Source organism: Aquarana catesbeiana, linkage group LG03 (genome assembly GCF_042186555.1).
Source record: "Aquarana catesbeiana isolate 2022-GZ linkage group LG03, ASM4218655v1, whole genome shotgun sequence".
Lineage (NCBI taxonomy): Eukaryota > Metazoa > Chordata > Amphibia > Anura > Ranidae > Aquarana > Aquarana catesbeiana.
In genome coordinates, this window is record NC_133326.1 from 435,719,112 (window position 1) to 435,743,784 (window position 24,673).

Below are 24,673 nucleotides of genomic sequence, written 5' to 3' on the forward strand. Positions count from 1 at the left end.
ACTAACTTGTAGCTTTAGCTGAACACTGTGCACTACACTAACTTGTAGCTTTAGCTGAACACTGTTCAGAGGACGCACTACACTAACTTGTAGCTTTAGCTGAACACTGTGCACTACACTAACTTGTAGCTTTAGCTGAACACTGTGAGGAGGACGCACTACACTAACTTGTAGCTTTAGCTGAACACTGTGCAGAGGTCGCACTACACTAACTTGTAGCTTTAGCTGAACACTGTGAGGACGCACTACACTAACTTGTAGCTTTAGCTGAACACTGTGCACTACACTAACTTGTAGCTTAAGCTGAACACTGTGCAGAGGTCGCACTACACTAACTTGTAGCTTTAGCTGAACACTGTGAGGGGGACGCACTACACTAACTTGTAGCTTTAGCTGAACACTGTGAGGAGGACGTACTACACTAACTGTTAGCTTTAGCTGAACACTGTGCAGAGGTCGCACTACACTAACTTGTAGCTTTAGCTGAACACTGTGCACTACACTAAATTGTAGCTTTAGCTGAACACTGTGCACTACACTAACTTGTAGCTTTAGCTGAACACTGTTCAGAGGACGCACTACACTAAGTTGTAGCTTTAGCTAAACACTGTGCAGAGGTCGCACTACACTAACTAGTAGCTTTAGCTGAACACTATGAGGAGGACGCACTACACTAACTTGTAGCTTTAGTTGAACACTGTGAGGAGGACGCACTACACTAACTTGTAGCTTTAGCTGAACACTGTGAGGAGGACTCACTACACTAACTTGTAGCTTTAGCTGAACACTGTGCAGAGGTCGCACTACACTAATTTGTAGCTTTAGCTGAACACTGTGCACTACACTAACTTGTCGCTTTAGCTGAACACTGTTGAGAGGACGCACTACACTAAATTGTAGCTTTAGCTGAACACTGTGCACTACACTAACTTGTTGCTTTAACTGAACACTGTGAGGAGGACACACTTTACTAACTTGTAGATTTATCTGTACACTGTGCAGAGGTCGCACTACACTAACTTGTAGCTTTAGCTGAACACTGTGAGGAGGACGCACTACACTAACTTGTAGCTTTAGCTGAACACTGTGAGGAGGACGTACCACACTAACTTGTAGCTTTAGCTAAACACTGTGCAGAGGTCGCACTACACTAATGCCCCGTACACACGGTCGGACTTTGTTCGGACATTCCGACAACAAAATCCTAGGATTTTTTCCGACGGATGTTGGCTCAAACTTGTCTTGCATACACACGGTCACACAAACACTGTTCAGAGGACGCACTACACTAACTTGTAGCTTTAGCTGAACACTGTGAGGAGGACGCACTACACTAACTTGTAGCTTTAGCTGAACACCGTGAGGAGGACGTACCACACTAACTTGTAGCTTTAGCTAAACACTGTGCAGAGGTCGCACTACACTAATGCCCCGTACACACGGTCGGACTTTGTTCGGACATTCCGACAACAAAATTCTAGGATTTGTTCCGACGGATGTTGGCTCAAACTTGTCTTGCATACATACGGTCACACAAAGTTGTCGGAAAATCCGATCGTTTTAAATGCGGTGACGTAAAACATGTACGTCGGGACTATAAACGGGGCAGTGGCCAATAGCTTTCATCTCTTTATTTATTCTGAGCATGCGTGGCACTTTGTCCGTCGGATTTGTGTACACACGATCGGAATTTCCGACAACGGATTTTGTTGTCGGAAAATTTTATCTCCTGCTCTCCAACTTTGTGTGTCGGAAAATCCGATGGAAAATGTCCGATGGAGCCCACACACGGTCGGAATTTCCGACAACACGCTCCCATCGGACATTTTCCATCGGAAAATCCGACCTTGTGTACGGGGCATAACTAGTAGCTTTAGCTGAACACTGTGAGGAGGACGCACTACACTAACTTGTAGCTTTAGCTGAACACTGTGAGGAGGACGCACTACACTAACTTGTAGCTTTAGCTGAGCACTGTGCACTACACTAACTTGTAGCTTTAGCTGAACACTGTTCAGAGGTCGCACTACACTAACTTGTAGCTTTAGCTGAACACTGTGCACTACACTAACTTGTAGCTTTAGCTGAACACTTTTCAGAGGACGCATTACACTAACTTGTAGCTTTAGCTGAACACTGTGCAGAGGTCGCACTACACTAACTTGTACCTTTAGCTGAACACTGTGAGGAGGACGCACTACACTAACTTGTAGCTTTAGCTGAACACTGTGCACTACACTAACTTGTAGCTTTAGCTGAACACTGTTCAGAGGACGCACTACACTAACTTGTAGCTTTAGCTGAACACTTTGCACTACACTAACTTGTAGCTTTAGCTGAACACTGTGAGGAGGACACACTACCCTAACATGTAGCTTTAGCTGAACACTGTGAGGAGGACGCACTACACTAACTTGTAGCTTTAGCTGAACACTGTGCACTACACTAACTTGTAGCTTTAGCTGAACACTGTGAGGAGGACGCACTACACTAACTTGTAGCTTTAGCTGAACACTGTGAGGAGGACGTACTACACTAACTGGTAGCTTTAGCTGAACACTGTGCAGAGGTCACACTACACTAACTTGTAGCTTTAGCTGCACACTGTGCACTACACTAACTTGTATCTTTAGCTGAACACTGTTCAGAGGACGCACTACACTAACTTGTAGCTTTAGCTTAACACTGTGCACTGCACTAAATTGTAGCTTTAGCTGAACACTGTGCACTACACTAACTTGTAGCTTTAGCTGAACACTGTTCAGAGGACGCACTACACTATTTTGTAGCTTTAGCTAAACACTGTGCAGAGATCGCACTACACTAACTAGTAGCTTTAGCTGAGCACTGTGAGGAGGACGCACTACACTAACTTTTAGCTTTAGCTGAACACTGTGAGGAGGACGCACTACACTAACTTGTAGCTTTAGCTGAACACTGTGCACTACACTAACTTGTAGCTTTAGCTAAACACTGTTTAGAGGACGCACTACACTAACCTGTAGCTTTAGCTGAACACTGTGCACTACACTAACTTGTAGCTTTAGCTGAACACTGTGAGTACACACTACATTAACTTGTAGCTTTAGCTGAACACTGTTCAGAGGTCGCACTACACTAATTTGTAGCTTTAGCTAAACACTGTGCACTACACTAACTTGTAGCTGTAGCTGAACACTTTTCAGAGGACGCATTACACTAACTTGTAGCTTTAGCTGAACACTGCGCACAGGTCGCACTACACTAACTTGTAGCTTTAGCTGAACACTGTGAGGAGGACGCACTACACTAACTTGTAGCTTTAGCTGAACACTGTGCACTACACTAACTTGTAGCTTTAGCTGAACACTGTTCAGAGGACGCACTACACTAACTTGTAGCTTTAGCTGAACACTGTGCACTACACTAACTTGTAGCTTTAGCTGAACACTGTGAGGAGGACGCACTACACTAACTTGTAGCTTTAGCTGAACACTGTGCAGAGGTCGCACTACACTAACTTGTAGCTTTAGCTGAACACTGTGAGGACGCACTACACTAACTTATAGCTTTAGCTGAACACTGTGCACTACACTAACTTGTAGCTTAAGCTGAACACTGTGCAGAGGTCGCACTACACTAACTTGTAGCTTTAGCTGAACACTGTGAGGGGGACGCACTACACTAACTTGTAGCTTTAGCTGAACACTGTGAGGAGGACGTACTACACTAACTGTTAGCTTTAGCTGAACACTGTGCAGAGGTCGCACTACACTAACTTGTAGCTTTAGCTGAACACTGTGCACTACACTAAATTGTAGCTTTAGCTGAACACTGTGCACTACACTAACTTGTAGCTTTAGCTGAACACTGTTCAGAGGACGCACTACACTAAGTTGTAGCTTTAGCTAAACACTGTGCAGAGGTCGCACTACACTAACTAGTAGCTTTAGCTGAACACTATGAGGAGGACGCACTACACTAACTTGTAGCTTTAGTTGAACACTGTGAGGAGGACGCACTACACTAACTTGTAGCTTTAGCTGAACACTGTGAGGAGGACTCACTACACTAACTTGTAGCTTTAGCTGAACACTGTGCAGAGGTCGCACTACACTAATTTGTAGCTTTAGCTGAACACTGTGCACTACACTAACTTGTCGCTTTACCTGAACACTGTTGAGAGGACGCACTACACTAAATTGTAGCTTTAGCTGAACACTGTGCACTACACTAACTTGTTGCTTTAACTGAACACTGTGAGGAGGACACACTTTACTAACTTGTAGATTTATCTGTACACTGTGCAGAGGTCGCACTACACTAACTTGTAGCTTTAGCTGAACACTGTGAGGAGGACGCACTACACTAACTTGTAGCTTTAGCTGAACACTGTGAGGAGGACGTACCACACTAACTTGTAGCTTTAGCTAAACACTGAGCAGAGGTCGCACTACACTAATGCCCCGTACACACGGTCGGACTTTGTTCGGACATTCCGACAACAAAATCCTAGGATTTTTTCCGACGGATGTTGGCTCAAACTTGTCTTGCATACACACGGTCACACAAACACTGTTCAGAGGACGCACTACACTAACTTGTAGCTTTAGCTGAACACTGTGAGGAGGACGCACTACACTAACTTGTAGCTTTAGCTGAACAACGTGAGGAGGACGTACCACACTAACTTGTAGCTTTAGCTAAACACTGTGCAGAGGTCGCACTACACTAATGCCCCGTACACACGGTCGGACTTTGTTCGGACATTCCGACAACAAAATTCTAGGATTTTTTCCGACGGATGTTGGCTCAAACTTGTCTTGCATACATACGGTCACACAAAGTTGTCGGAAAATCCGATCGTTTTAAATGCGGTGACGTAAAACATGTACGTCGGGACTATAAACGGGGCAGTGGCCAATAGCTTTCATCTCTTTATTTATTCTGAGCATGCGTGGCACTTTGTCCGTCGGATTTGTGTACACACGATCGGAATTTCCGACAACGGATTTTGTTGTCGGAAAATTTTATCTCCTGCTCTCCAACTTTGTGTGTCGGAAAATCCGATGGAAAATGTCCGATGGAGCCCACACACGGTCGGAATTTCCGACAACACGCTCCCATCGGACATTTTCCATCGGAAAATCCGACCTTGTGTACGGGGCATAACTAGTAGCTTTAGCTGAACACTGTGAGGAGGACGCACTACACTAACTTGTAGCTTTAGCTGAACACTGTGAGGAGGACGCACTACACTAACTTGTAGCTTTAGCTGAGCACTGTGCACTACACTAACTTGTAGCTTTAGCTGAACACTGTTCAGAGGATGCACTACACTAACTTGTAGCTTTAGCTAAACACTGTGCACTACACTAACTTGTAGCTTTAGCTGAACACTGTGAGGAGGACGCACTACACTAACTTGTAGCTTTAGCTGAACACTGTGCAGAGGTCGTACTACACTAACTTGTAGCTTTAGCTGAACACTGTGAGGACGCACTACACCAACTTGTAGCTTTAGCTGAACACTGTGCACTACACTAACTTGTAGCTTTAGCTGAACACTGTGCAGAGGTCGCACTACACTAACTTGTAGCTTTAGCTGAACACTGTGAGGAGGATGTACTACATTAACTGGTAGCTTTAGCTGAACACTGTGCAGAGGTCGCACTACACTAACTTGTAGCTTTAGCTGAACACTGTGCACTACACTAAATTGTAGCTTTAGCTGAACACTGTGCACTACACTAACTTGTAGCTTTAGCTGAACACTGTTCAGAGGACACACTACACTATTTTGTAGCTTTAGCTAAACACTGTAGAGAGGTCGCACTACACTAACTAGTAGCTTTAGCTGAGCACTGTGAGGAGGACGCACTACACTAATTTGTAGCTTTAGCTGAACACTGTGAGGAGGACGCACTACACTAACTTGTAGCTTTAGCTGAACACTGTGCACTACACTAACTTGTAGCTTTAGCTGAACACTGTTTAGAGGACGCACTACACTAACTTGTAGCTTTAGCTGAACACTGTGCACTACACTAACTTGTAGCTTTAGCTGAACACTGTGAGGACACACTACATTAACTTGTAGCTTTAGCTGAACACTGTTCAGAGGTCGCACTACACTAATTTGTAGCTTTAGCTAAACACTGTGCACTACACTAACTTGTATCTTTAGCTGAACACTTTTCAGAGGACGCATTACACTAACTTGTAGCTTTAGCTGAACACTGCGCAGAGGTCGCACTACACTCACTTGTAGCTTTAGCTGAACACTTTGAGGAGGACGCACTAGACTAACTTATAGCATTAGCTGAACACTGTGCACTACACTAACTTGTAGCTTTAGCTGAACACTGTTCAGAGGACGCACTACACTAACCTGTAGCTTTAGCTGAACACTGTGCACTACACTAACTTGTAGCTTTAGCTGAACACTGTGAGGAGGACGCACTACACTAACTTGTAGCTTTAGCTGAACACTGTGCAGAGGTCGCACTACACTAACTTGTAGCTTTAGCTGAACACTGTGAGGACGCACTGCACTAACTTGTAGCTTTAGCTGAACACTGTGCACTACACTAACTTGTAGCTTTAGCTGAACACTGTGCAGAGGTCGCACTACACTAACTTGTAGCTTTAGCTGAACACTGTGAGGAGGACGCACTACACTAACTTGTAGCTTTAGCTGAACACTGTGAGGAGGACGTACTACACTAACTGGTAGCTTTAGCTGAACACTGTGCAGAGGTCGCACTACACTAACTTGTAGCTTTAGCTGAACACTGTGCACTACACTAACTTGTAGCTTTAGCTGAACACTGTTCAGAGGACGCACTACACTAACTTGTAGCTTTAGCTGAACACTGTGCACAACACTAACTTGTAGCTTTAGCTGAACACTGTGCACTACACTAACTTGTAGCTTTAGCTGAACACTGTGAGGAGGACACACTACACTAACTTGTAGCTTTAGCTGAACACTGTTCAGAGGTCGCACTACACTAACTTGTAGCTTTAGCTGAACACTGTGCACTACACTAACTTGTAGCTTTAGCTGAACACTTTTCAGAGGACGCATTACACTAACTTGTAGCTTTAGCTGAACACTGTGCAGAGGTCGCACTACACTAACTTGTACCTTTAGCTAAACACTGTGAGGAGGACGCACTACACTAACTTGTAGCTTTAGCTGAACACTGTGCACTATACTAACTTGTAGCTTTAGCTGAACACTGTTCAGAGGGCGCACTACACTAACTTGTAGCTTTAGCTGAACACTTTGCACTACACTAACTTGTAGATTTAGCTGAACACTGTGAGGAGGACGCACTACACTAACTTGTAGCTTTAGCTGAACACTGTGAGGAGGACGCACTACACTAACTTGTAGCTTTAGCTGAACACTGTGCACTACACTAACTTGTAGCTTTAGCTGAACACTGTGAGGAGGACGCACTACACTAACTTGTAGCTTTAGCTGAACACTGTGAGGAGGACGTACTACACTAACTGGTAGCTTTAGCTGAACACTGTGCAGAGGTCACACTACACTAACTTGTAGCTTTAGCTGCACACTGTGCACTACACTAACTTGTAGCTTTAGCTGAACACTGTTCAGAGGATGCACTACACTAACTTGTAGCTTTAGCTTAACACTGTGCACTGCACTAAATTGTAGCTTTAGCTGAACACTGTGCACTACACTAACTTGTAGCTTTAGCTGAACACTGTTCAGAGGACGCACTACACTATTTTGTAGCTTTAGCTAAACACTGTGCAGAGATCGCACTACACTAACTAGTAGCTTTAGCTGAGCACTGTGAGGAGGACGCACTACACTAACTTGTAGCTTTAGCTGAACACTGTGAGGAGGACGCACTACACTAACTTGTAGCTTTAGCTGAACACTGTGCACTACACTAACTTGTAGCTTTAGCTGAACACTGTTTAGAGGACGCACTACACTAACTTGTAGCTTTAGCTGAACACTGTGCAGAGGTTGCACTACACTAACTTGTAGCTTTAGCTGAAAACTGTACAGAGGTCACACAACACTAACTTGTAGCTTTAGCTGAACACTGTTCAGAGGACACACTACACTAACTTGTAGCTTTAGCTGAACACTGTGCAGGGGTCGCACTACACTAACTTGTAGCTTTAGCTGAACACTGTTCAGAGGACGCACTACACTAACTTGTAGCTTTAGCTGAACACTGTGAGGAGGACGCACTACACTAACTTGTAGCTTTAGCTGAACACTGTGCAGAGGTCACACTACACTAACTTGTAGCTTTAGATGCACACTGTGCACTACACTAACTTGTAGCTTTAGCTGAACACCGTTCAGAGGACGCACTACACTAACTTGTAGCTTTAGCTGAACACTGTGCACTACACTAACTTGTAGCTTTAGCTGAACACTGTGAGGAGGACGCACTACACTAACTTGTAGGTTTAGCTGAACACTGTGCAGAGGTCGCACTACACTAACTTGTAGCTTTAGCTGAACACTGTGCACTACACTAACTTGTAGCTTAAGCTGAACACTGTGCAGAGGTCGCACTACACTAACTTGTAGCTTTAGCTGAACACTGTGAGGGGGACGCACTACACTAACTTGTAGCTTTAGCTGAACACTGTGAGGAGGACGTACTACACTAACTGTTAGCTTTAGCTGAACACTGTGCAGAGGTTGCACTACACTAACTTGTAGCTTTAGCTGAACACTGTGCACTACACTAAATTGTAGCTTTAGCTGAACACTGTGCACTACACTAACTTGTAGCTTTAGCTGAACACTGAGGAGGACACACTACACTAAATTGTAGCTTTAGCTGAACACTGTTCAGAGGTCGCACTACACTAACTTGTAGCTTTAGCTGAACACTGTGCACTACACTAACTTGTAGCTTTAGCTGAACACTTTTCAGAGGACGCATTACACTAACTTGTAGCTTTAGCTGAACACTGTGCGGAGGTCGCACTACACTAACTTGTACCTTTAGCTGAACACTGTGAGGAGGACACACTACACTAACTTGTAGCTTTAGCTGAACACTTTGCACTACACTAACTTGTAGCTTTAGCTGAACACTGTGAGGAGGACACACTACCCTAACATGTAGCTTTAGCTGAACACTGTGAGGAGGACGCACTACACTAACTTGTAGCTTTAGCTGAACACTGTTCAGAGGTCGCTCTACACTAATTTGTAGCTTTAGCTAAACACTGTGCACTACACTAACTTGTAGCTTTAGCTGAACACTTTTCAGAGGACGCATTACACTAACTTGTAGCTTTAGCTGAACACTGCGCAGAGGTCGCACTACACTAACTTGTAGCTTTAGCTGAACACTGTGAGGAGGACGCACTACACTAACTTGTAGCTTTAGCTGAACACTGTGCACTACACTAACTTGTAGCTTTAGCTGAACACTGTTCAGAGGACGCACTACACTAACTTGTAGCTTTAGCTGAACACTGTGCACTACACTAACTTGTAGCTTTAGCTGAACACTGTGAGGAGGACGCACTACACTAACTTGTAGGTTTAGCTGAACACTGTGCAGAGGTCGCACTACACTAACTTGTAGCTTTAGCTGAACACTGTGCACTACACTAACTTGTAGCTTAAGCTGAACACTGTGCAGAGGTCGCACTACACTAACTTGTAGCTTTAGCTGAACACTGTGAGGGGGACGCACTACATTAACTTGTAGCTTTAGCTGAACACTGTGAGGAGGATGTACTACACTAACTGTTAGCTTTAGCTGAACACTGTGCAGAGGTTGCACTACACTAACTTGTAGCTTTAGCTGAACACTGTGCACTACACTAAATTGTAGCTTTAGCTGAACACTGTGCACTACACTAACTTGTAGCTTTAGCTGAACACTGTTCAGAGGACGCACTACACTAAGTTGTAGCTTTAGCTAAACACTGTGCAGAGGTCGCACTACACTAACTAGTAGCTTTAGCTGAACACTATGAGGAGGACGCACTACACTAACTTGTAGCTTTAGCTGAACACTGTGAGGAGGACGCACTACACTAACTTGTAGCTTTAGCTGAACACTGTGAGGAGGACTCACTGCACTAACTTGTAGCTTTAGCTGAACACTGTGCAGAGGTCGCACTACACTAACTTGTAGCTTTAGCTGAACACTGTGCACTACACTAACTTGTCGCTTTAGCTGAACACTGTTGAGAGGACGCACTACACTAAATTGTAGCTTTAGCTGAACACTGTGCACTACACTAACTTGTTGCTTTAACTGAACACTGTGAGGAGGACACACTATACTAACTTGTAGATTTATCTGTACACTGTGCAGAGGTCTCACTACACTAACTTGTAGCTTTAGCTGAACACTGTGAGGAGGACGCACTACACTAACTTGTAGCTTTAGCTGAACACTGTGAGGAGGACGTACCACACTAACTTGTAGCTTTAGCTAAACACTGTGCAGAGGTCACACTACACTAATGCCCCGTACACACGGTCGGACTTTGTTCGGACATCCCGACAACAAAATCCTAGGATTTTTTCCGACGGATGTTGGCTCAAACTTGTCTTGCATACACACGGTCACACAAACACTGTTCAGAGGACGCACTACACTAACTTGTAGCTTTAGCTGAACACTGTGAGGAGGACGCACTACACTAACTTGTAGCTTTAGCTGAACACCGTGAGGAGGACGTACCACACTAACTTGTAGCTTTAGCTAAACACTGTGCAGAGGTCGCACTACACTAATGCCCCGTACACACGGTCAGACTTTGTTCGGACATTCCGACAACAAAATTCTAGGATTTTTTCCGACGGATGTTGGCTCAAACTTGTCTTGCATACATACGGTCACACAAAGTTGTCGGAAAATCCGATCGTTTTAAATGCGGTGACGTAAAACATGTACGTCGGGACTATAAACGGGGCAGTGGCCAATAGCTTTCATCTCTTTATTTATTCTGAGCATGCGTGGCACTTTGTCTGTCGGAAAATTTTATCTCCTGCTCTCCAACTTTGTGTGTCGGAAAATCCGATGGAAAATGTCCGATGGAGCCCACACACGGTCGGAATTTCCGACAACACGCTTCGATCGGACATTTTCCATCGGAAAATCCGACCTTGTGTACGGGGCATAACTAGTAGCTTTAGCTGAACACTGTGAGGAGGACGCACTACACTAACTTGTAGCTTTAGCTGAACACTGTGAGGAGGACGCACTACACTAACTTGTAGCTTTAGCTGAACACTGTGCACTACACTAACTTGTAGCTTTAGCTGAACACTGTGAGGAGGACACACTACACTAACTTGTAGCTTTATTTGTACACTGTGCAGAGGTCGCACTACACTAACTTGTAGCTTTAGCTGAACACTGTGCACTACACTAACTTGTAGCTTTAGCTGAACACTGTTCAGAGGACGCACTACACTAACTTGTAGCTTTAGGTAAACACTGTGCAGAGGTCGCACTACACTAACTTGTAGCTTTAGCTGAATACTCTGAGGATAATGCACTACACTAACTTGTAGCTTTAGCTGAACACTGTGCACTACACTAACTTGTAGCTTTAGCTGAACACTGTGAGGAGGACGCACTAACTAACTTGTAGCTTTAGCTGAACACTGTGAGGAGGACGTACTACACTAACTTGTAGCTTTAGCTGAACACTGTGCACTTTACTAACTTGTAGCTTTAGCTGAACACTGTTCAGAGGACGCACTACACTAACTTGTAGCTTTAGCTGAACACTGAGCACTACACTAACTTGTAGCTTTAGCTGAACACTGTGCACTACACTAACTTGTAGCTTTAGCTGAACACTGTGAGGAGAACACACTACACTAACTTGTAGCTTTAGCTGAACACTGTTCAGAGATCGCACTACACTAACTTGTAGCTTTATCTGAACACTATGCACTACACTAACTTGTAGCTTTAGCTGTACACTTTTCAGAGGACGCAATACACTAACTTGTTGCTTTAGCTGAACACTGTGCAGAGGTCGCACTACACTAACTTGTAGCTTTAGCTGAACACTGTTCAGAGGACGCACTACACTAACTTGTAGCTTTAGCTGAACACTGTGCACTACACTAACTTGTAGCTTTAGCTGAACACTGTGAAGAGGACACACTACACTAACTTGTAGCTTTAGCTGAACACTGTGAGGAGGACGCACTACACTAACTTGTAGCTTTAGCTGAACACTGTGAGGAGGATGCACTACACTAAATTGTAGCTTTAGCTGAACACTCTGAGGATAATGCACTACACTAGGTTGTAGCTTTAGCTGAACACTGTGAGGAGGACACACTACACTAACTTGTAGCTTTAGCTGAACACTGTGCAGAGGTCGCACTACACTAACTTGTAGCTTTAGCTGAACACTGTGAGGACGCACTACACTAACTTGTAGCTTTAGCTGAACACGGTGCACTACACTAACTTGTAGCTTTAGCTGAACACTGTGCAGATGTCGCACTACACTAACTTGTAGCTTTAGCTGAACACTGTGAGGAGGACGCACTACATTAACTTGTAGCTTTAGTTAAACACTGTGAGGAGGACGTACTACACTAACTGGTAGCTTTAGCTGAACACTGTGCAGAGGTCGCATTACACTAACTTGTAGCTTTAGCTGAACACTGTGCACTACACTAACTTGTAGCTTTAGCTGAACACTGTTCAGAGGACGCACTACACTAACTTGTAGCTTTAGCTGAACACTGTGCACTACACTAAATTGTAGCTTTAGCTGAACACTGTGCACTACACTAACTTGTAGCTTTAGCTGAACACTGTTCAGAGGACGCACTACACTAACTTGTAGCTTTAGCTAAACACTGTGCAGAGGTCGCACTACACTAACTAGTAGCTTTAGCTGAACACTGTGAGGAGGACGCACTACACTAACTTGTAGCTTTAGCTGAACACTGTGAGGAGGACGCACTACACTAACTTGTAGCTTTAGCTGAACACTGTGAGGAGGACTCACTACACTAACTTGTAGCTTTAGCTGAACACTGTGCAGAGGTCGCACTACACTAACTTGTAGCTTTAGCTGAACACTGTCAGGAGGACACACTATACTAACTTGTAGATTTATCTGTACACTGTGCAGAGGTCGCACTACACTAACTTGTAGCTTTAGCTGAACACTGTGAGAAGGACGCCCTACACTAACTTGTAGCTTTAGCTGAACACTGTGAGGAGGACGCACTACACTAACTTGTAGCTTTAGCTGAACACTGTGCACTACACTAACTTGTAGCTTTAGCGGAACACTGTTCAGAGGACGCACTACACTAACTTATAGCTCTAGCTGAACACTGTGCACTACACTAACTTGTAGCTTTAGCTGAACACTGTGAGGAGGACACACTACACTAACTTGTAGCTTTATTTGTTCACTGTGAGGAGGTCGCACTACACTAACTTGTAGCTTTAGCTGAACACTGTGAGGAGGACGCACTACACTAACTTGTAGCTATAGCTGAACACTGTGCACTACACTAACTTGTAGCTTTAGCTTAACACTGTGCACTACACTGACTTGTAACTTTAGCTGAACACTGTTCAGAGGACGCACTACACTAACTTGTAGCTTTAGCTAAACACTGTGCAGAGGTCGTACTACACTAACTTGTAGCTTTAGCTGAACACTCTGAGGATAATGCACTACACTAACTTGTAGCTTTAGGTGAACACTGTGCACTACACTAACTTGTAGCTTTAGCTGAACACTGTGAGGAGGATGCACTAACTAACTTGTAGCTTTATCTGAACACTGTGAGGAGGACGTACTACACTAACTTGTAGCTTTAGCTGAACACTGTGCACTACACTAACTTGTAGCTTTAGCTGAACACTGTTCAGAGGACGCACTACACTAACTTGTAGCTTTAGCTAAACACTGTGCAGAGGTCGCACTACACTAACTAGTAGCTTTAGCTGAACACTGTGAGGAGGACGCACTACACTAACTTGTAGCTTTAGCTGAAAACTGTGAGGAGGACGTACTACACTAACTTGTAGCTTTAGCTGAACACTGTGCACTACACTAATTTGTAGCTTTAGCTGAAAACTGTTCAGAGGACTTACTACACTAACTTGTAGCTTTAGCTAAACACTGTGCAGAGGTCGCACATCACTAACTAGTAGCTTTAGCTGAACACTGTGAGGAGGACGCACTACACTAACTTGTAGCTTTAGCTGAACACTGTTCAGAGGACGCACTACACTAACTTGTAGCTTTAGCTGAACACTGTTCAGAGGACGCACTACACTGACTTGTAGCTTTAGCTAAACACTGTGCAGAGGTCGCACTACACTAACTAGTAGCTTTAGCTGAACACTGTGAGGAGGACGCACTACACTAACTTGTAGCTTTGGCTGAACACTGTAAGGAGGACGCACTACACTAACTTGTAGCTTTAGCTGAACACTGTGCACTACACTAACTTGTAGCTTTAGCTAAACACTGTGAGGAGGATGCACTACACTAACTTGTAGCTTTAGCTGAACACTGTGCACTGCACTAACTTGAGCTTTAGCTGAACACTGTTTAGAGGACGCACTACACTAACTTGTAGCTTTAGCTGAACACTGTGCACTACACTAACTTGTAGCTTTAGCTGAACACTGTGAGGAGGACACATTACACTAACTTGTAGCTTTAGCTGAACACTGTTCAGAGGTCGCACTACACTAACTTGTAGCTTTAGCTGAACACTTTGCACTACACTAACTTGTAGCTTCAGCTGAACACTTTTCAGAGGATGCACTACACTAACTTGTAGCTTTAGCTGAACACTGTGCAGAGGTCACACTACACTAACTTGTAGCTTTAGCTGAACACTGTGAGGAGGACGCACTACACTAACTTGTAGCTTTAGCTGAACACTGTGAGGAGGACGCACTACACTAACTTGTAACTTTAGCTGAACACTGTGTACTACATGAACTTGTAGCTTTAGCTGAACATTGTGAGGACACACTACATTAACTTGTAGCTTTAGCTGAACACTGTTCAGAGGTCGCACTACACTAATTTGTAGCTTTAGCTAAACACTGTGCAGTACACTAACTTGTAGCTTTAGCTGAACACTTTTCAGAGGACGCATTACACTAACTTGTAGCTTTAGCTGAACACTGCGCAGAGGTCGCACTACACTCACTTGTAGCTTTAGCTGAACACTGTGAGGAGGACGCACTAGACTAAATTATAGCTTTAGCTGAACACGGTGCACTACACTAACTTGTAGCTTTAGCTGAACACTGTGAGGAGGACGCACTACACTAACTTGTAGCTTTAGCTGAACACTGTGCACTACACTAACTTGTAGCTTTAGCTGAACACTGTGAGGAGGACGCACTACACTAACTTGTAACTTTAGCTGAACACTGTGCAGAGGTCGCACTACACTAACTTGTAGCTTTAGCTGAACACTGTGAGGACGCACTACACTAACTTGTAGCTTTAGCTGAACACTGTGCAACACACTAACTTGTAGCTTTAGCTGAACACTGTGCAGAGGTCGCACTACACTAACTTGTAGCTTTAGCTGAACACTGTGAGGAGGACGTACTACATTAACTGGTAGCTTTAGCTGAACACTGTGCAGAGGTCGCACTACACTAACTTGTAGCTTTAGCTGAACACTGTGCACTACACTAACTTGTAGCTTTAGCTGAACACTGTTCAGAGGACGCACTACACTAACTTGTAGCTTTAGCTGAACACTATGCACTACACTAAATTGTAGCTTTAGCTGAACACTGTGCACTACACTAACTTGTAGCTTTAGCTGAACACTGTTCAGAGGACACACTACACTATTTTGTAGCTTTAGCTAAACACTGTGCAGAGGTCGCACTACACTAACTAGTAGCTTTAGCTGAGCACTGTGAGGAGGACGCACTACACTAACTTGTAGCTTTAGCTGAACACTGTGAGGAGGACGCACTACACTAACTTGTAGCTTTAGCTGAACACTGTGCACAAAACTAACTTGTAGCTTTAGCTGAACACTGTGCACTACACTAACTTGTAGCTTTAGCTGAACACTGTGAGGACACACTACATTAACTTGTAGCTTTAGCTGAACACTGTTCAGAGGTCGCACTACACTAATTTGTAGCTTTAGCTAAACATTGTGCACTACACTAACTTGTAGCTTTAGCTGAACACTTTTCAGAGGACGCATTACACTAACTTGTAGCTTTAGCTGAACACTGCGCAGAGGTCGCACTACACTCACTTGTAGCTTTAGCTGAACACTGTGAGGAGGACGCACTAGACTAACTTATAGCTTTAGCTGAACACTGTGCACTACACTAACTTGTAGCTTTAGCTGAACACTGTTCAGAGGACGCACTACACTAACTTGTAGCTTTAGCTGAACACTGTGCACTACACTAACTTGTAGCTTTAGCTGAACACTGTGAGGAGGACGCACTACACTAACTTGTAGCTTTAGCTGAACACTGTGCAGAGGTCGCACTACACTAACTTGTAGCTTTAGCTGAACACTGTGAGGAGGACGCACTACACTAACTTGTATCTTTAGCTGAACACTGTGAGGAGGATGTACTACACTAACTAGTAGCTTTAGCTGAACACTGTGCAGAGGTCGCACTACACTAACTTGTAGCTTTAGCTGAACACTGTGCACTACTCTAACTTGTAGCTTTAGCTGAACACTGTTCAGAGGACGCACTACACTAACTTGTAGCTTTAGCTGAACACTGTGCACTACACTAACTTGTAGCTTTAGCTGAACACTGTGCACTACACTAACTTGTAGCTTTAGCTGAACACTGTGAGGAGGACACACTACACTAACTTGTAGCTTTAGCTGAACACTGTTCAGAGGTCGCACTACACTAACTTGTAGCTTTAGCTGAACACTGTGCACTACACTAACTTGTAGCTTTAGCTGAACACTTTTCAGACGACGCATTACACTAACTTGTAGCTTTAGCTGAACACTGTGCAGAGGTCGCACTACACTAACTTGTACCTTTAGCTGAACACTGTGAGGAGGATGCACTACACTAACTTGTAGCTTTAGCTGAACACTGTGCACTACACTAACTTGTAGCTTTAGCTGAACACTGTTCAGAGGACGCACTACACTAACTTGTAGCTTTAGCTGAACACTTTGCACTACACTAACTTGTAGCTTTAGCTGAACACTGTGAGGAGGACACACTACACTAACATGTAGCTTTAGCTGAACACTGTGAGGAGGACGCAGTACACTAACTTGTAGCTTTAGCTGAACACTGTGCACTACACTAATTTGTAGCTTTAGCTGAACACTGTGAGGAGGACGCACTACACTAACTTGTAGCTTTAGCTGAACACTCTGAGGATAATGCACTACACTAGGTTGTAGCTTTAGCTGAACACTGTGCACTACACTAACTTGTAGCTTTAGCTGAACACTGTGAGGAGGACGCACTACACTAACTTGTAGCTTTAGCTGAACACTGTGCAGAGGTCGCACTACACTAACTTGTAGCTTTAGCTGAACACTGTGAGGACGCACTACACTAACTTGTAGCTTTAGCTGAACACTGTGCACTACACTAACTTGTAGCTTTAGCTGAACACTGTGCAGAGGTCGCACTACACTAACTTGTAGCTTTAGCTGAACACTGTGAGGAGGACTTACTACATTAACTGGTAGCTTTAGCTGAACACTGTGCAGAGGTCGCACTACACTAACTTGTAGCTTTAGCTGAACACTGTGCACTACACTAACTTGTAGCTTTAGCTGAACACTGTTCAGAGGACGCACTACACTAACTTGTAGTTTTAGCTGAACACTGTGCACTACACTAAATTGTAGCTTCAGCTGAACACTGTGCACTACACTAACTTGTAGCTTTAGCTGAACACTGTTCAGAGGACACACTACACTATTTTGTAGCTTTAGCTAAACACTGTGCAGAGGTCGCACTACACTAACTAGATGCTTTAGCTAAGCACTGTGAGGAAGACGCACTACACTAACTTGTAGCTTTAGCTGAACACTGTGAGGAGGACGCACTACACTAACTTGTAGCTTTAGCTGAACACTGTGCACTACACTAACTTGTAGCTTTAGCTGAACACTGTTTAGAGGACGCACTACACTAACTTGTAGCTTTAGCTGAACACTGTGCACTACACTAACTTGTAGCTTTAGCTGCACACTGTGAGGACACACTACATTAACTTGTAGCTTTAGCTGAACACTGTTCAGAGGTCGCACTACACTAATTTGTAGCTTTAGCTAAACACTGTGCACTACACTAACTTGTAGCTTTAGCTGAACACTTTTCAGAGGACGCATTACACTAACTTGTAGCTTTAGCTGAACACTGCGCAGAGGTCGCACTACACTAACTTATAGCTTTAGCTGAACACTGTGCACTACACTAACTTGTAGCTTTAGCTGAACACTGTTCAGAGGACGCACTACACTAACTTGTAGCTTTAGCTGAACACTGTGCACTACACTAACTTGTAGCTTTAGCTGAACACTGTGAGGAGGACGCACTACACTAACTTGTAGCTTTAGCTGAACACTGTGCAGAGGTCGCACTACACTAACTTGTAGCTTTAGCTGAACACTGTGAGGACGCACTACACTAACTTGTAGCTTTAGCTGAACACTGTGCACTACACGAACTTGAAGCTTTAGCTGAACACTGTGCAGAGGTCGCACTACACTAACTTGTAGCTTTAGCTGAACACTGTGAGGAGGACGAACTACACTAACTTGTAGCTTTAGCTGAACACTGTGAGGAGGACGTACTACACTAACTGGTAGCTTTAGCTGAACACTTTGCAGAGTTCGCACTACACTAACTTGTAGCTTTAGCTGAACACTGTGCACTACACTAACTTGTAGCTTTAGCTGAACACTGTTCAGAGGACGCACTACACTAACTTGTAGCTTTAGCTGAACACTGTGCACTACACTAACTTGTAGCTTTAGCTGAACACTGTGCACTACACTAACTTGTAGCTTTAGCTGAACACTGTGAGGAGGACACACTACACTAACTTGTAGCTTTAGCTGAACACTGTTCAGAGGTCGCACTACACTAACTTGTAGCTTTAGCTGAACACTGTGCACTACACTAACTTGTAGCTTTAGATGAACACTTTTCAGAGGACGCATTACACTAACTTGTAGCTTTAGCTGAACACTGTGCAGAGGTCGCACTACACTAACCTGTAGCTTTAGCTGAACACAGTGAGGAGGACGCACTACACTAACTTGTAGCTTTAGCTGAACACTGTGCACTACACTAACTTGTAGCTTTAGCTGAACACTGTTCAGAGATCGCACTACACTAACTTGTAGCTTTTAGCTGAACACTTTGCACTACACTAACTTGTAGCTTTAGCTGAACACTGTGAGGAGGACGCACTACACTAACTTGTAGCTTTAGCTGAACACTGTGCACTACACTAACTTGTAGCTTTAGCTGAACACTGTGAGGAGGACGCACTACACTAACTTGTAGCTTTAGCTGAATACTCTGAGGATAATGCACTACACTAGGTTGTAGCTTTAGCTGAACACTGTGCACTACACTAACTTGTAGCTTTAGCTGAACACTGTGAGGAGGACGCACTACACTAACTTGTAGCTTTAGCTGAACACTGTGCAGAGGTCGCACTACACTAACTTGTAGCTTTAGCTGAACACTGTGAGGACGCACTACACTAACTTGTAGCTTTAGCTGAACACTGTGCACTACGCTAACTTGTAGCTTTAGCTGAACACTGTGAGGAGGTCGCACTACACTAACTTGTAGCTTTAGCTGAACACTGTGAGGAGGACACACTACACTAACTTGTAGCTTTAGCTGAACACTGTGAGGAGGACGTACTACATTAACTGGTAGCTTTAGCTGAACACTGTGCAGAGGTCGCACTACACTAACTTGTAGCTTTAGCTGAACACTGTGCACTACACTAACTTGTAGCTTTAGCTGAACACTGTTCAGAGGACGCACTACACTAACTTGTAGCTTTAGCTGAACACTGTGAACTACACTAAATTGTAGCTTTAGCTGAACACTGTGCACTACACTAACTTGTAGCTTTAGCTGAACACTGTTCAGAGGACACACTACACTATTTTGTAGCTTTAGCTAAACACTGTGCAGAGGTCGCACTACACGAACTAGTAGCTTTAGCTGAGCACTGTGAGGAGGACCCACTACACTAACTTGTAGCTTTAGCTGAACACTGTGCACTACACTAACTTGTAGCTTTAGCTGAACACTGTTCAGAGGATGCACTACACTAACTTGTATCTTTAGCTGAACACTGTTTAGAGGACGCACTACACTAACTTGTAGCTTTAGCTGAACACTGTGCACTACATTAACTTGTAGCTTTAGCTGAACACTGTTCAGAGGTCGCACTAAACTAATTTGTAGCTTTAGCTAAACACTGTGCACTACACTAACTTATAGCTTTAGCTGAACACTTTTCAGAGGAGGCATTACACTAACTTGTAGCTTTAGCTTAACACTGCGCAGAGGTCGCACTACACTCACTTGTAGCTTTAGCTGAACACTGTGAGGAGGACGCACTAAACTAACTTATAGCTTTAGCTGAACACTGTGCACTACACTAACTTGTAGCTTTAGCTGAACACTGTGCAAAGGTCGCACTACACTAACTTGTAGCTTTAGCTGAACACTGTGAGGAGGACGCACTACACTAACTTGTAGCTTTAGCTGAACACTGTGAGGAGGACGTACTACACTAACTGGTAGCTTTAGCTGAACACTGTGCAGAGGTCGCACTACACTAACTTGTAGCTTTAGCTGAACACTGTGCACTACACTAACTTGTAGCTTTAGCTGAACACTGTTCAGAGGACGCACTACACTAACTTGTAGCTTTAGCTGAACACTGTGCACTACACTAACTTGTAGCTTTAGCTGAACACTGTGCACTACACTAACTTGTAGCTTTAGCTGAACACTTTTCAGAGGACGCATTACACTAACTTGTAGCTTTAGCTGAACACTGTGCAGAGGTCGCACTACACTAACTTGTAGCTTTAGCTGAACACTGTGAGGAGGACGCACTACACTAACTTGTAGCTTTAGCTGAACACTGTGCACTACACTAACTTGTAGCTTTAGCTGAACACTGTTCAGAGGACGCACTACACTAACTTGTAGCTTTAGCTGAACACTGTGCACTACACTAACTTGTAGCTTTAGCTGAACACTGTGCAGAGGTCGCACTACACTAACTTGTAGCTTTAGCTGAACACTGTGAGGACGCACTACACTAACTTGTAGCTTTAGCTGAACACTGTGCACTACACTAACTTGTAGCTTTAGCTGAACACTGTGCCGAGGTCGCACTACACTAACTTGTAGCTTTAGCTGAACACTGTGAGGAGGACGCACTACACTAACTTGTAGCTTTAGCTGAACACTGTGAGGAGGACGTACTACACTAACTGGTAGCTTTAGAGGAACACTGTGCAGAGGTCGCACTACACTAACTTGTAGCTTTAGCTGAACACTGTGAGGAGGACGCACTACACTAACTTGTAGCTTTAGCTAAACACTGTGCACTACACTAACTTGTAGCTTTAGCTGAACACTGTTCAGAGGACGCACTACACTAACTTGTAGCTTTAGCTGAACACTGTGCACTACACTAACTTGTAGCTTTAGCTGAACACTGTGAGGAGGACGCACTACACTAACTTGTAGCTTTAGCTGAACACTGTGCAGAGATCGCACTACACTATCTTGTAGCTTTAGCTGAACACTGTGCACTACACTAACTTGTAGCTTTAGCTGAACACTGTGCACTACACTAACTTGTAGCTTTAGCTGAACACTGTGCAGAGGTCGCACTACACTAACTTGTAGCTTTAGCTGAACACTGTGAGGAGGACGCACTACACTAACTTGTAGCTTTAGCTGAACACTGTGAGAAGGACGAACTACACTAACTTGTAGCTTTAGCTGAATACTGTGCACTACACTAACTTGTAGCTTTAGCTGAACACAGTGAGGAGGACGCACTACACTAACTTGTAGCTTTAGCTGAACACTCTGAGGATAATGCACTACACTAGTTTGTAGCTTTAGCTGAACACTGTGCACTACACTAACTTGTAGCTTTAGGTGAACACTGTGAGGAGGACGCACTACACTAACTTGTAGCTTTAGCTGAACACTGTGCAGAGGTCGCACTACACTAACTTGTAGCTTTAGCTGAACACTGTGAGGACGCACTACACTAACTTGTAGCTTTAGCTGAACACTGTGCACTACACTAACTTGTAGCTTTAGCTGAACACTGTGCAGAGGTCGCACTACACTAACTTGTAGCTTTAGCTGAACACTGTGAGGAGGACGCACTACAATAACTTGTAGCTTTAGCTGAACACTGTGAGGAGGACGTGCTACACTAACTGGTAGCTTTAGCTGAACATTGTGCAGAGGTCACACTACACTAACTTGTAGCTTTAGCTGCACACTGTGCACTACACTAACTTGTAGCTTTAGCTGAACACTGTTCAGAGGACGCACTACACTAACTTGTAGCTTTAGCTGAACACTGTGCACTACACTAAATTGTAGCTTTAGCTGAACACTGTGCACTACACTAACTTGTAGCTTTAGCTGAACACTGTTCAGAGGACGCACTACACTATTTTGTAGCTTTAGCTAAACACTGTGCAGAGGTCGCACTACACTAACTAGTAGCTTTAGCTGAGCACTGTGAGGAGGACGCACTACACTAACTTTTAGCTTTAGCTGAACACTGTGAGGAGGACGCACTACACTAACTTGTAGCTTTAGCTAAACACTGTGCACTACACTAACTTGTAGCTTTAGCTGAACACTGTTTAGAGGACGCACTACACTAACTTGTAGCTTTAGCTGAACACTGTGCACTACACTAACTTGTAGCTTTAGCTGAACACTGTGAGTACACACTACATTAACTTGTAGCTTTAGCTGAACACTGTTCAGAGGTCGCACTACACTAATTTATAGCTTTAGCTAAACACTGTGCACTACACTAACTTGTAGCTTTAGCTGAACACTTTTCAGAGGACGCATTACACTAACTTGTAGCTTTAGCTGAACACTGCGCAGAGGTCGCACTACACTAACTTGTAGCTTTAGCTGAACACTGTGAGGAGGACGCACTACACTAACTTGTAGCTTTAGCTGAACACTGTTCAGAGGACGCACTACACTAACTTGTAGCTTTAGCTGAACACTGTGCACTACACTAACTTGTAGCTTTAGCTGAACACTGTGAGGAGGACGCACTACACTAACTTGTAGCTTTAGCTGAACACTGTGCAGAGGTCGCACTACACTAACTTGTAGCTTTAGCTGAACACTGTGAGGACGCACTACACTAACTTCTAGCTTTAGCTGAACACTGTGCACTACACTAACTTGTAGCTTTAGCTGAACACTGTGCAGAGGTCGCACTACACTAACTTGTAGCTTTAGCTGAACACTGTGAGGAGGACGCACTACACTAACTTGTAGCTTTAGATGAACACTGTGAGGAGGACGTACTACACTAACTGGTAGCTTTAGCTGAACACTGTGCAGAGGTCGCACTACACTAACTTGTAGCTTTAGCTGAACACTGTGCACTACACTAACTTGTAGCTTTAGCTGAACACTGTTCAGAGGACGCACTACACTAACTTGTAGCTTTAGCTGAACACTGTGCACTACACTAACTTGTAGCTTTAGCTGAACACTGTGCAGTACACTAACTTGTAGCTTTAGCTGAACACTGTGAGGAGGACACACTACACTAACTTGTAGCTTTAGCTGAACACTGTTTAGAGGTCGCACTACACTAACTTGTAGCTTTAGCTGAACACTGTGCACTACCCTAACTTGTAGCTTTAGCTGAACACTTTTCAGAGGACGCATTACACTAACTTGTAGCTTTAGCTGAACACTGTGCAGAGGTCGCACTACACTAACTTGTAGCTTTAGCTGAACACTGTGAGGAGGAAGCACTACACTAACTTGTAGCTTTAGCTGAACACTGTGCACTACACTAACTTGTAGCTTTAGCTGAACACTGTTCAGAGGACGCACTACACTAACTTGTAGCTTTAGCTGAACACTGTGAGGAGGACGCACTACACTAACTTGTAGCTTTAGCTGAACACTGTGAGGAGGACGTACTACACTAACTGGTAGCTTTAGCTGAACAGTGTGCAGAGGTCGCACTACACTAACTTGTAGCTTTAGCTGAACACTGTGAGGAGGACGCACTACACTAAATTGTAGCTTTAGCTGAACACTGTGCACTACACTAACTTGTAGCTTTAGCTGAACACTGTTCAGAGGACGCACTACACTAACTTGTAGCTTTAGCTGAACACTGTGCACTACACTAACTTGTAGCTTTAGCTGAACACTGTGAGGAGGACGCACTACACTAACTTGTAGCTTTAGCTGAACACTGTGCAGAGGTCGCACTACACTAACTTGTAGCTTTAGCTGAACACTGTGAGGACACACTACACTAACTTGTAGCTTTAGCTGAACATTGTGCACTACACTAACTTGTAGCTTTAGCTGAACACTGTGCAGAGGTCGCACTACACTAACTTGTAGCTTTAGCTGAACAC